Raw genomic sequence first — 13,256 nt, forward strand, 5'->3', positions numbered from 1 at the left:
GACTGAGGGGAAGATCTAGTGGGACCCTGGGCAAGCACTAAACAGAGGAGTCCTCAGGGGATGGAGATAAAGTGGGAGAAAAGGTTCTCACAGACAGGCTGCAGGGAACTAAGAGTAAATCTGGAGAATATGTGCATGCTTTGCAAAAGATTTCACACGTTACAATTCAACTCCTCTGAAGCATATAACAGTGATATTCTTTAAACTTCTCAGCTCTTCAGATTTAAACACAAGCACCGTTTCCTCCAGGTTGCTAGCACTAAAATAAAGCATCTCAGGTAATGGTAGAGAGAACACAGAAAAGCAGATGCTGGACTCAGTGGGATGCTGCTGCAGACACTCCATACATCCCCTACTACTTGTGTACTACTTGACTTCCAACTGCTAATACTCACCCTTGCCTAAAGGGTTTGGAGGCCCTCAGAGCCCACTCTACTTGCAAATATGGCACTCAGTACTGTCAATACCTCTAGAAACCATCCTTTACCAAAGTCGACTGCAAACTGATGATGGATAAGCTCCCACGTACTCTGGCCTCTTACCTTCTGATAGGGGAAAGCTGAAGTGCTCCTCCTCATGCCAGAACTATGACCCCATTGCCACCAGTGGGACTGCTACGGAGGCACTTCCTGTGGGTCATGGTCACTAACCAGTCCACTTCCTTGTTTTCTTAATGGTATTTCCTAGTATCATTTATCCAACTATTTTCCCTCAGATCTCAAAGGATGCTTCTGGGGGCAAGGAGGGCCAAACCAAGATGAATAGTTCTGCTTCTTAAAAGAGAAAGCCTTGTTCTAGAGTTTCATAGGAGTTCAATCAATAGCTCGTTTATTCCTTCAAAAATACATGCTGTGCTCCCACAGGAACAGGCACTGAGCTATGTCTGGAAAAACTATGTCCGTGTGTGTGTGTTCTAGAAGCACCTACCTGTGAATTCTCTAGGGTGAGTGGAGCTGACTCTATGAGGCAAAGCATACGGGACTACTGTGGTGCCAACCTCTGTTAGACACAGCCAGGTCCGAATGCGGCAGCTGAGTATCCACGGATAAAAGGCCTAGCTCTGGGAAGCTTTCTTGTCTGACGCCCACTATTTTCCCCCAGCTCCAACAACACAAAAGTCTCTTTATGATAAGAAGCATCAGAGGGTAGTGCTGGCAAATTCTGCTCGGCTAAATGAAAAGCTGGAACAAAGAGCCAGGCTGCAACCTTTGTATTTTCCCAGGTGTCTGTTCCCATCAGAGGCACTTCCACCATCTGACCTGCCTGGGGAGGGGGCGGGGGGGGGGGTGAAGGAGGGGTTCATCCAGGTCTTTGAAGCCTGCAACCCTCTGGTCATTAATCCGTCCCAGCAGCCCGGGAGGGAGCGTTGCTACAAGGGTGGGCATTTTGCACATCTCAGAGAGCACCGTACCTCTGAGTATCAGCGTTCAGCGGAATTCCTCACGGTTCTGCTCCCATCCATCTGTCTGCCTGCTTACATGTCCACTTGACTGCCTCTAACCCTTTCATAGACCCTCACTCCTCTCCCCTCCCACAATAAACCTCTTACGTCAGGTGTGTTGCATGGTGTAATTTCCCCGGGGGAGGAGGGACACCTTGTCATAGGTCCATCAAGGGTACACCCCCTGGCCAAATTATATTTCATTGAGGAGCAGAGGGAAGCATGCATAGCGCACAGCACCATCGTGACTCCCAAGGAGAACCCACAAATTTTTAAAATAAATCATAATGTAAGTAGCAGGGCCGCGGAGTTGAAGAATAAATTAAAGCAGCTCAATTAATGGTGTGCCTAGAACCAGTCACCTGCTTGTCACTTTCCAGGAGGCCCCCAAGGTGGAAAGATTCTTGTACCATGTTGTGTGTGGAAAGACAGACCCCAACTCGCCTTTCTGATATCCCTGGATGTCAACAGAGGTCCCATTTGTACTATTTGCATGGGAACTTACCAACCCAATTCTAGAATTTCCTTATTCTGACCCAAACCAAAACAATTAATTTCAGTCGATATGGGTTACCAGTCTAATGAACTGAGTTAAACGTTAATGGTAAATTGCATTCAGATCAAATAATAAAGACGGTCATTTGAGCACATTTTCAAAATCCCCTATATGGTAGAGGGGACCTAGTTGAATTTTTAAAAGATGTTTTTGTTTTGTTTTGCTATGGGTTAGGGGTTTTTTGTCTGCATTTATGCATCAAATGCATGCAGTACCCACGGGAGACAGAAGGGGTCATCAGATCCCCTGGAATTGAAGTTACAAGTGGTTTCAGGCACAATACGGGTGCTGGGAATCAAACCTGGGTACTCTGGGTCCTTTTAACTGTTAAGCCATCTCTCCTGCCCTTAACTAAACTTCTGTCTGCTTCAGAGTGCAGCTCCAGCTCCAGTGAGGAAAATCACCTCCCCTGAAACAATTCCCCCTCTGCTCTGATATCACATCTATGTATCGATACATATACAGCCTGTATCGAATTTTTAGATTTATATTCTGAATGATTAAACTATGGTATTTTCCTTCTCAGTTCAGCTTTTCTCAGTTAACAAGATGAACTCTACTTCCAACCTTTTCCCTACAGATTATATTTCATTTTCTCCTTTAACGTTAGCATATAAAGTAAGGGGATTTGGTATGGCATCCATGCCTCTGTACTGTGTTCGTATTTGTCTGAGTAAGGTTTCCCTCATTTCTTGGGCTCTAGGAGGAGCTGGAAGAAGAGGAATGAGGGATGGTTATGATCAAGATATGTTGTATACAATGTGACATTTTCAAAGATTAAATAGAAATGTTTTACTGTCATAATTTTAAACAACATCAAAAAAAACTCTTTCCAAGTATTAGACTTTGTGGGTTATGCGTTTTTTGTTTTTTGTTTTTAAATCCCTTCAGTGTGTACCGTTTGGCCAAATGTGGAGAACAAGAGGTTGCAAGATCTCTGTAAGTTAATAGTTCTTGTTTTTAATTCTTGCCATAATACGGCATCGATCTCCTTAATCCCGAATGATGGAGAAAAGTTTGCATGATTATTCATTTTACTGTAATCAATCCCATGTAAGGTCTAAGGCTTGCTGTCTACTGCTAACATGAATATATCTTTTTAAGTTGGAGTATTTTTGTACCTTGTGCCTCATGTGCTCTCTCCCTAGCTAGGATTCCTCCTTCAACCAATCATGGCCACCTTAAGACATAGGCAGGGTGAGGAGCAGGCAGAGGCAAAGTTGCCTTCGCAGCCTCTTATTTAAAGGCTGAGCTCTACAAGCTGCGGGTCAGCTTATCACCCTGTCTTTCAGGCAGACACATGATAGGCTTCCTGAGGAGAAGTGGAAGGGAATTTTCAGGCACATTAACTTTCAGCCTCTGGACTCAGGATGAGGCATGGCTCAACGGGTTGGTATCAAATTTGTCTTTAATGACTCTTATCCAACATTCCTATCTTATTACAGGCAGCTGCAGGAGAACCCGCAATCCCAAATGTGCCTTCAAGAGCATGGGAGGATTAAATAGTGCATGGACGACTTCCTCACAGGTCTGTCAGCCTTAAATTTCGGAACACACAGAACGTAACTCAGAGTCTCAGGGGTGGCAGGAACAGTGAGCGATGTTTCTGACTTTCTGCATATCATTTTTTTAACAGAAAATCCATTTCAGGAATAACGACTTTTACTTTCTTCTCTACCGTATTTTACGAACTAGAGCTGCACTGCTTGAAACGGAAGCCACTGGTCACATGCAGCTTTGAATAGTTAAAATTATAAAAGCTATAAAGTAGTTAAAAATGGCTAGTTTGAATAGAAAGGGGAAGCATGTGTAAAATAATGCACCAAATCTTGAAGACTGAATATGGAAAAAAAAGAATAAAATTGTTCAGTGATATTTTAACTTATTGTAAATTGAGGTAGTGCTATTTTTCATCTATGGGGCTTCCAGAAAATATACCATTAAGCTAAATTCCATCTGATCCTTTTGGCTTTTTAACTTAGCTAACACAAAACTTAAAACTGTATATATATGATTCACACAAATGGTTTACATTATTTACAACACTTATTTCTTGTTAATGTTAAAAAGAGTGTTTCTCTCTCGAGAACTAGAAACTCTTTAAGAATTTACCCATGTGCACTCTAAGAAAGACCCACAGTATCATGGATACTTATAGAAGGCATGAGACTCCTGAGTGAAAGGCACTGGAACCGTTGTCACTCACAGATGTAGCAGTTGCAGGATGTTCACACCAATGCATAAGCCCTGAGACCCAGTGGGCTTGAGGACACATGTATGGTATGGGTACCAAATGGGAGCGGGGTTCCAAACTTAGAGAAATTGATTCTTCTATCAGTGCAGTAAGCACACTTTCCTACTCTCCTGTCGCTGTCTTCAAACACTGTTAGGAACTAAGCAACCCTCAGGACATAATCAGGATAGTCAGTGTGTGGTTTACATATGTGCAAGGATGTGAGAGGCCCCACAGAACTGTTTCCTGGAACTCTCTCCATGCCGCCTTAGCCCATACATTTCTTTTCAACATATTGTTTTCTGAAGAACATATATTGTTCAGAAGTGAACATTCACACCTCACTCACTGATTCTGAAAGCAACTCATGGCTCCTTTATTGAATCAAGGACCACAATGTCACTCAAGCCTGCTTCCCTCCTGTTGAACAAATTTTCCGGAAATCACTACAACCAAATTTTACTTACTGTGCCTTTGGCACTGTTGATTCAAAGCAAGACAGAAATCAGAAAACACAATTAAAAGGGAGATTCTGACATGGATGTTTATGAAACACTGGAAGCCCAGGACCTTTACAGGTGCTTAACTGGATGGTGATGGTAGATCTGCTTCAAGCCCTGACTCCAGACTTCCAGTTCCCATGACAGCATACAGGTCTAAACAGGCTCTGCCGTGCACCCTGGAACTTTATCCCTTCAAAGCATTTTACAAACACCAAGTAATTGATTTTAAGAAGAAAGTGGTGAGCTTGATCATTAAGTACTATTAACCAGGTTTGACTGGTGTAAATCACTCGCCCAAGGCTTCATCAGTCAAGAGTTGAAAGGGAGAAACGGATTCAGAGAAGCAAACTTCAGCTCTACATTAATGTCCTTGGATCAAGTCTGCCTTTGCATTCAAAAGCATTTTGTCCTGCCGTGTTATATACACTCAATAAGATCTCTCTGTGTAATGCTGTATTCTTCTGTTCAGTGCTTATAGACAATTTGTTTTAATTCTTTTAAAGTCATCACTCCAGTCCTCCATTTGCCCTTGAGGGGATGGATTCTAGGATAACTGCAATCACCAAGATCTGCTGACGCATAAGATTCTTGTAACTTCAATGTGCCCTCCTGTATACTTAACTCGCCTTTAAATTACTTATCGTACCTAATGTGGTGCCAATGCTTTACAAACAGTTATTCAATGATGTTGTTTGGAATAAAGACAAGAAAAAATGTACATGGTCAGTGTAATGCAATTATTCACCTTAGAATACTTTTCATAGGATCTCTGCCTGCAGAACCCACTGATGCGGGATTTATTCCTCATTTCTTTCCCTCGTTTAAATTGGTAACAGATGCATAGATGAAAGAAAGGAGATGGATTTTCAGAAAGAAAAAATTAGCTATGCTCTATTTTTTTTTCTTTCACAGTTCACTTAATTCTCCTCCTCTGTTAATCTCTTGTGAATGTTTCCATAGACAAGCCATGTGCTTGTAGGAATGCCCCTGAAATTATGCAAATGTTGTGTAAGCTGTACATGTGTTTTACTCACTCTCTAAACCTTAAAGATTATTCCACATCAGCAGTGCCTCAGCCTTTTAACTGCACTGTAGACTGTTCAGTCAGGGTAGGAGGTACATAGGTTGTCTTCACCTCTGCCTATATGCATGGCCTGTTTAGACAACACTTTCCCACCACTGCTTTATGTCAGGATACCCCAGGGGACATCATCCCTGTGCTTAAGGAACTTCTTTAAATATGAAATCTTCCTCGCAAGCTCATTTGTTGGTTATCAGTCTCAATCGGGCATCACTATTTGGAGACATTGTAGAAAGTTCAGGAAATATTTGGGGACATACATGAAGGTTCTGCCTGATTCCCTGCCTGGTCCTTGCTTGTTCTGCTTCCTAAATGCCATGAAGTGAATTGCCTCTGCCACAATTTCCTCCACCATCCCTGATGCAGAATTGGGGGAGGGGGGTATGAACTATGAACTGAACCCCCTGAAACCGTGAGTCAAAATTAAAAAACTTTCTTTACATTGTTCTCTCAGAAATGTATCACAGTACCACAAGAGTAATGCATAAGAGAATTCTGAAACCTGAAGAAGACAGAGAGACAGAGTCAATAAACCAGATGTCCAGATCTTTCCAGAAGTGAGAATCTATGGAATACCAACCAACCAATCAGCTTTCAGCTTCCAGTGGTGTCATCAGGTTACAGCTAAAGGGTAGAGTGAGCTAACAACCATCACGAGGTCACTCCTGCAGATCTGAAGCGACGTTGCTACTGAGTCTGTGGGTGTTGATGGACCAAGCAAAAGTGAAGCTCCAGCCATGAACATGCAAGGAAGCAATGGAGTCTCTGCAATGTTCTGGCAAAGGCAGGCAGCTTTCGGGAAGGCATGCCTGTGGTCCTTCCGCCAATCTACCACAAAGCGATGACATGTCAGAGTGGTTCCATTGAGACTTCATTCCTGTTTGATGACCATAACCTTCTTTCATTCTCTTTAAGAACCGCAGGCAAACCATTTAGAGTCTGCCAGCTGTTACATAATATTAAGCCTTTGTTTTACTTATAAGTCATCAAGCCCATGTTGAACGGATGCCTTTTGATCAAAGACCATCCAGTGTATGAGATCACAAGCCATAATCCTCCCAGATAGTTGACTTTTTTTTTATGGTTTTTCGAGACAGGGTTTCTCTGTATAGCCTTGGCTGTCCTGGAACTCACTCTGTAGACCAGGCTGGCCTCGAACTCAGAAATCTGCCTGCCTCCCGAGTGCTGGGATTAAAGGCATGTGCCACCACGCCCAGCAATAGTTGACATTTTTAAAAGCAATAATAGCCCATAGACAGGAGATATAAATTTAGTCTATAACTCTAATAAGCACTGTCATCAGAACTACTAGGGCTAGGTATATCTCAGTGATAGAGCACATGTTTAGCATTCACAAAGTCTTGTCTTTAATCAATTCCCAGAAAAAGTTAAAAAAAAAAAAACCCAAACCTATTTATCATAGAGCATGAATACTTCCAAAAAGTTAAATTGTATAGCTGTACAACGGCACAGACTTGAAACGTGTCAAGTCTCACCATAGTTTTTATGCTTTAATTCAATTCAGTAAATCCAACAAATAACTCTCTCATACCTGTTACGGATAAGCACCTGTAGCAAAGCTAAGAAAATAAATAATAAATCAACGGCAAATACTCTTCCTTTTATAGAGATCCTCTATAAAAATCTTACAGGAGAGGTGAAAGGTGAATGACTTCCATAGTACACAGAAGACAACTGTTTTATTTTGGATCCTGCCAGAAGTGGGTGCTGAACAAAGGTTCAGAAGCAAGCAGCGGGCCATGAAGTAGGCGCTGACGAAGTCAGACAATGACTGGAAATGAGCAGATGAAGGTGTTGTCAAGGCAGGTGCCACTGTAGTCACCAAGCCCATCACCACTGTGGAGTCGCATTACACACACTCAGGGATGTCTCGTCTGAAGGGCAAAGACTACTTGTGTACTTTATTTTCATTGGCCAACGGCTGTCAATGGCTTGTGTTAGCTGCCTCATATTTTCCACTTGCTGTTCCAGGAAATAAAACTGTGTATACAGTAGCTAGAAGCTGTGAACTGGAATACAGTCAAGGAGATCTGGGAGATATACAAATCAGGTCTGATGCTATTATAATAACTCAGCAGAGATGCTCATAAAATATATTAGAGAAAGAAAAAACAAGTCTTTACCCTTGTCACATGTTTATAGAAGTTCTCCTAGTTCAGGGCTTTTGAACTGGACCCAACAATAATGAACATTTATCATATTTATTTGGCATTTCGGATATTTGATACCCTTCTTGTTTACAGGGTCTGTAAGTCTGCGTCTCCTCGAGATGAAAGGCAAAAGCCTGGCTCTCCATCCTTCCAAACACCTGCCGAGTAGACCATTGACGTAGCTTTTGCCAGACAGATCTGCTTTTGCAAAGATTGACTTGAGGCCTATGAGGTAATCAGACATCAATTAGCTTAGCCCTGAAGAGAGTGCCACCTACCTTCCAGTACAAACACAGCAGCAAGGAAGAGTCTAGTGTCTCCTAGTGTTAGAGATGGGAAGTATGCGGTCTGCATGCAGGAAGTGCTGTGTGACATAGATGAGAACCTTGTCATGGCTTCAAGTGACAAAACCAGCATCTGCATAAATTATTTGTCTGCAAAAGCAGATGAGCATAGTTGTGTGTGTGTGTGTGTGTGTGTGTGTTACTTCAAGGAACCTTGGTAGCAAGGGAAAAGGAAAAAGAAAGAAGTAAGAATGGAGATAGTTATATATAGTCAGACAGTTACAGCAACGAGTTCTCAGGACCCTCATTAGCACAAGGATGGATAGGCAGGAAGAAACTGAAAACCCAGAGTATTCTCAGGAATATTTGCAGGCAGATATGGCTGAGGAAGAAGGGAATTCTTAATGAAGTGTTGGATAGAACGCTCCAGTTCCTGGTAGAGAGGAAGACAGTAATTCAACTGAAAGCACTCTTTGAGAACCTGAGGCTTGTGTCAGAGTTGGCTGCTAGTTGTAATAAAGAGAAAGTGGTAGCAGACGGTCTTGCAGTTTCACTGTGGGGTGGGACTATTGAACAAACAGGACAATGGGGAGCAGAGTGACTTAGAAGGCAGAAGGTCAGAGCAACCTCTAGTGAAAGGATGGAGCTCCGAGACATGTAAAATCTGATTTGTGGCCATGTAAAGTCTGCGCCTGCTGGGTTACTAGTTGTCCCTTTGATTACTGCAAGGAAAACACATAACAAAAGCAACTTAAGAAAGGAAGGGCTTATTCGGCTTACAGCTCCAGGGAGTACAGTCCACCAAGAAGGGGGGACATAGCACACAAACAGGAAACAGCTCCTTACCATGTACCTGGGCTCAGGATTCAGACAACAAAGGATGCTGGCGTTCAGTTCCTCTTCTCTTCATTCGGTTTAGGAACCCAGCCTGGAAGGTCAGACCACTCACATTTGGTATGGGGAGCCACCCTACCCTAATCTAGAAACTCTTTCACAGATTTGTTTGCATAATGGCTCAAAATCGACTAAGTGGTAGCCAACAGTAACCACCACATCTTATATATTTATTGAACAATCTCCTTACCTTTGACAACAGAAATAACAAAGCTTACTTGTCTTGTTCTTATCTACTTCCAACAGCTGGGGAAAAACCTACTGTGAACAGATCAATCATTATAAAGACCATGACAAGGTAATAAAAGGAAAGGTAGGTTTTTTTATGTTATTTGGACAAAATGTAAAGGTAGGCAAAATGTATCTAGAGTAATAATTAGATAGACACGAAAATATTGAGTGTGGATCACAAAGTGACCCTGGTCTATTTCTGTAGTAACAACAGAGTTAGGATATTTGTAGACGCAAGTGCTGTACCTGAGCTAGAAATGTCCACTCCCTGTGTCATAGTGACTTGGTTCCTTGAGACAACAGTACAATGCTGTAGTTTTAGCCAATATCATTCCAGAAAAGTTTCTTGGTAAGTTGGGCCAAAGATACTACTCACAGAGGGCTATCTGGACTCTGAAGAGTTGAAATTTGTCCTTAGGAGAAACAGTGTTTCCAAATAATTTCACAATTAGTGCCATCTGCATCTTCCCTACAATCAACTGAAAAGCAAGGAAACTTTTCTTTTAACCTAAGTTTATTTTTTACCAAGTCTCTCCTTTGACCAAGAAATGATAAGATCAGCCTACCGGACATTATTCCATGAAGCTCAGATCTTCAGCAATGCTCAAGTTCTTCTGAGTAGGAAGATGAAAAGGAAGCCACCCTTTATGTGTTGTCATGGTTAGGATGAGCTACTAAACACTTGATTTGGTAAAGGCTCTGCACTACCATGTAACACTTTGCTAACCACATCTTTGAACAGTGTGCAATAGGAAAATAAAGCACACGCCTTTAATCCCAGCACTTGGGAGGCAGAGGCAGGCGGATTTCTGAGTTCGAGGCCAGCCTGGTCTACAAAGTGAGTTCCAGGACAGCCAGGGCTACACAGAGAAACCCTGTCTCGAAAAACAAAAACAAAAACAAAAACAAAACAAAAGAAAGAAAAGAAAAAAAAAGAAATGGTTACTTCAAGTGCATAGAATACTTGACCTAGACATCATGAACAATGTGTGAACAGGCCTTATAAGTAATCAATAAACAAGTATGATCATACAAGCTATACATTCTGGGCTGGTAAGATGGCTCAGCAGTTAAGAGCACTGACTACTCTCCTGAAGGTCATGATTCAAATCCCAGAAACCACATGGTGGCTCACAACCATCTGTAATGAGAAACAAACAAACAAACAAAAAACTACAGAGTGAACAGTGAGTGGAGGCAGATTGAGAGGGAGGCCAGATCAAGAAAGGGGCTGGAGTGAGAGGGGAGGGGACAAAGTGAGGGGGGAGAGCAAATGGGGCCCAGAGTGAGTGGGTGGAGCAAGAGGGAGAAAAGAAAGGAGGGGGGGAAAAACCAAGCTATATGTTCTGTGAATATCAATAGGAAGCTGTATGTTGAATATTTACTTTCAAGTATAATTAAGTGTCCTGTACGTAACTTGGAATGAAATTTCTTTGTGCACTTCACATTTTGAAATCCCACAAAGTGAGTAGGTAAAAACACTTGCTATGGACGCATGGCAAACTGAATTCCAATCCCCATACTGATATAAAAACCTAGGTGTGGTTGAGTTTATTGGCCACCAGTCCAGCTCCAGGTTCAGTGAAAGACTCTTGCCTCAAGAGACTAAAACAATGAGAATGAAAAAGAGAGAGAGAGAGAGAGACAGAGAGAGACAGAGAGAGAGCAGGACATTGTATTTACTCCTATGGCTTCCACACATGCTCATCTGCATGCATGCGCTTGCATACACACACACACACACACACACACACACACACACACACACACACACACATCCCCCTAGCCATTGAAGTTGAATACATGTTTTTTTTTTCCAAACAGAAAATGCATCATAATAGTGTGATTGAGTATATACAATTACCAAGGCATACACTGGATTAGTGTTTTTTATTCTGTTTATTATACTTCAACTCTAGTTTCTTAATGAAAAAAGAAGAAGAACAAGTGAAGAGTAGCACTGGGGATAAATTTCTTGCTTAAGATTATGTGGTAAAACTGCAAAAAAAAAAATACTACTGTATGTATAGTTGTGAAGATAGAGAACGTTGTTTGCTCTTTAGATTTATGAAGGCTATAGCAGCAACAATCAAAATCTTTCACACCAGTTAGGGAAACAAAGAGACTGGAGGGACATTCAGATTCTAACAAAGAGTATGACAGCTTCTTACATCAATGCCATACACCGGAACTCAAGTTATCCAACTCCACAGCCTGTGTTCCCCTCCTAAAATATGTTAAACGTGAGGCCGTGTGATGGGTGGCCCGGTTGCTAACATCTTACATGGAGTTGGTCATTGGGAAAGGCTGGCTTGCAAGTGTAATGGACAGAAAGTATTCCAAACTCATTAGAAAAACCAAAATGTATAGAGACCTCACATTCAGTGCCAAAAATCTAAACAGGCTTGACCTTCCTCCGGGCTTCGCGGGCCTCTAAGGATGAGCTAGCTACGAGGAGAGGGGAGTGCTCTTAAATATTTGAAGCTCCCCCAAATGCTGAATCAGGAAACTGTAGTCAGCCCGGGAGCGCCACCGTTCTGTGGGGGACCTTGCTGTCTGATAGAGGCCTCATTTTGAAGTGCTAGGATCTGAAACAGAGAAGTATATTTTCCTCTGCTAGTATTCTTTATGACCTACTGAACAGTTGAAGTTCTTTAACACTATCAAATACGCTTTTGATTGTATTTACTTACTGATTCGAGGAGTGTGCACGTGGCAGGGGCCGGATGTGCCACAGCACTCAAGTGTCAGTCAGAGGACAAGCTGGCAGAGTCGGTTCTCCCTTCCACCATGTGGGACCCACAGACTGAAATCAAGCTTGGTTGTCAAGCATGGCAGCAAATCCCTTTACCGGCTGAGCCATCTCACGAGTCCTGGTTCTGAGATATCTTGTAACCCTCATCCCGTTCTTTACCCAGAGAGGATGCTAATGTCCACCACAGACCAGCCTTCTCTCTCATCCTACACACCCAGAGCCTAAGGACCCTGAAGTTGAACTCATAGCGGTACCAGATGATCACTTAAGCAGTTTGCTGCTGTTTGCTCTGCCCCAGGAGGTCCTCCCACTGCTAGTCAGCACACAGGCCTCTTCTGACCTCCAGTCACCCACACCATTGTGGCCCATGGAGTCGCAACTGGAGGCCACCTAAATATAGATGCCTCTTTCTAGGCTAGAGTCTGGCAGCTTTGCCTGTAGCATATGACTCTCCATTTAGACCTAGTGTGGAGGAGGCTGGCCAGAAAGGTCGGTAAATACAACCTTAAAATCTCCCCTCATTGGAGCAGCTGGGGCTCACACAGACTCCAAGGAGTTAAAACACTCTCCTAAGAGTACACTTTAGCACAGAGGGATACTGCCTCACCACTCACCTTGTGGTGATGATGAGCCTTGGGCAAGTCTACAAATGAAGATGCATGAACCCTCTTGTCGTTTGAACCAATTGTATGAGGTTTTAGGATTTAATTCAACCTGTTTGAGTTTCGTGGTTGATGAGAATAATTTTCTTCTGGTTGATGAGAATAATTTTCTTCCTCGGTTTAGGTATTTTTTAGAGAGCTTGCTATTTCTTAAAACAATTAAACCTGAAAAGTAATTTTAAAAAGCTCACAATGCCACGTGCCAGCAGGGAGGCAGACAGGAGGCTACCAGAGGCTGTACAAGATCACACAGCTCCCTTGGAAAGCGCTCGGGCAGTTTCTCACAAAGTTAAACATGTGCTTCTCTTAACACCCAGTGATCTGCTCCTGATCCTTAGCCAAGAGAAATGAAAGCATTTTTCTACATAAGGACCCGAGCGAATGTGCTTACAGAAGCTTCATTCATAATCAGCAGAAACTGGAAAGAATGCAAATGTCCCTCAGT

The sequence above is a fragment of the Mus caroli genome, unplaced genomic scaffold, assembly GCF_978045245.1.
Source record: "Mus caroli unplaced genomic scaffold, Mus_caroli_1 scaffold_16, whole genome shotgun sequence".
Lineage (NCBI taxonomy): Eukaryota > Metazoa > Chordata > Mammalia > Rodentia > Muridae > Mus > Mus caroli.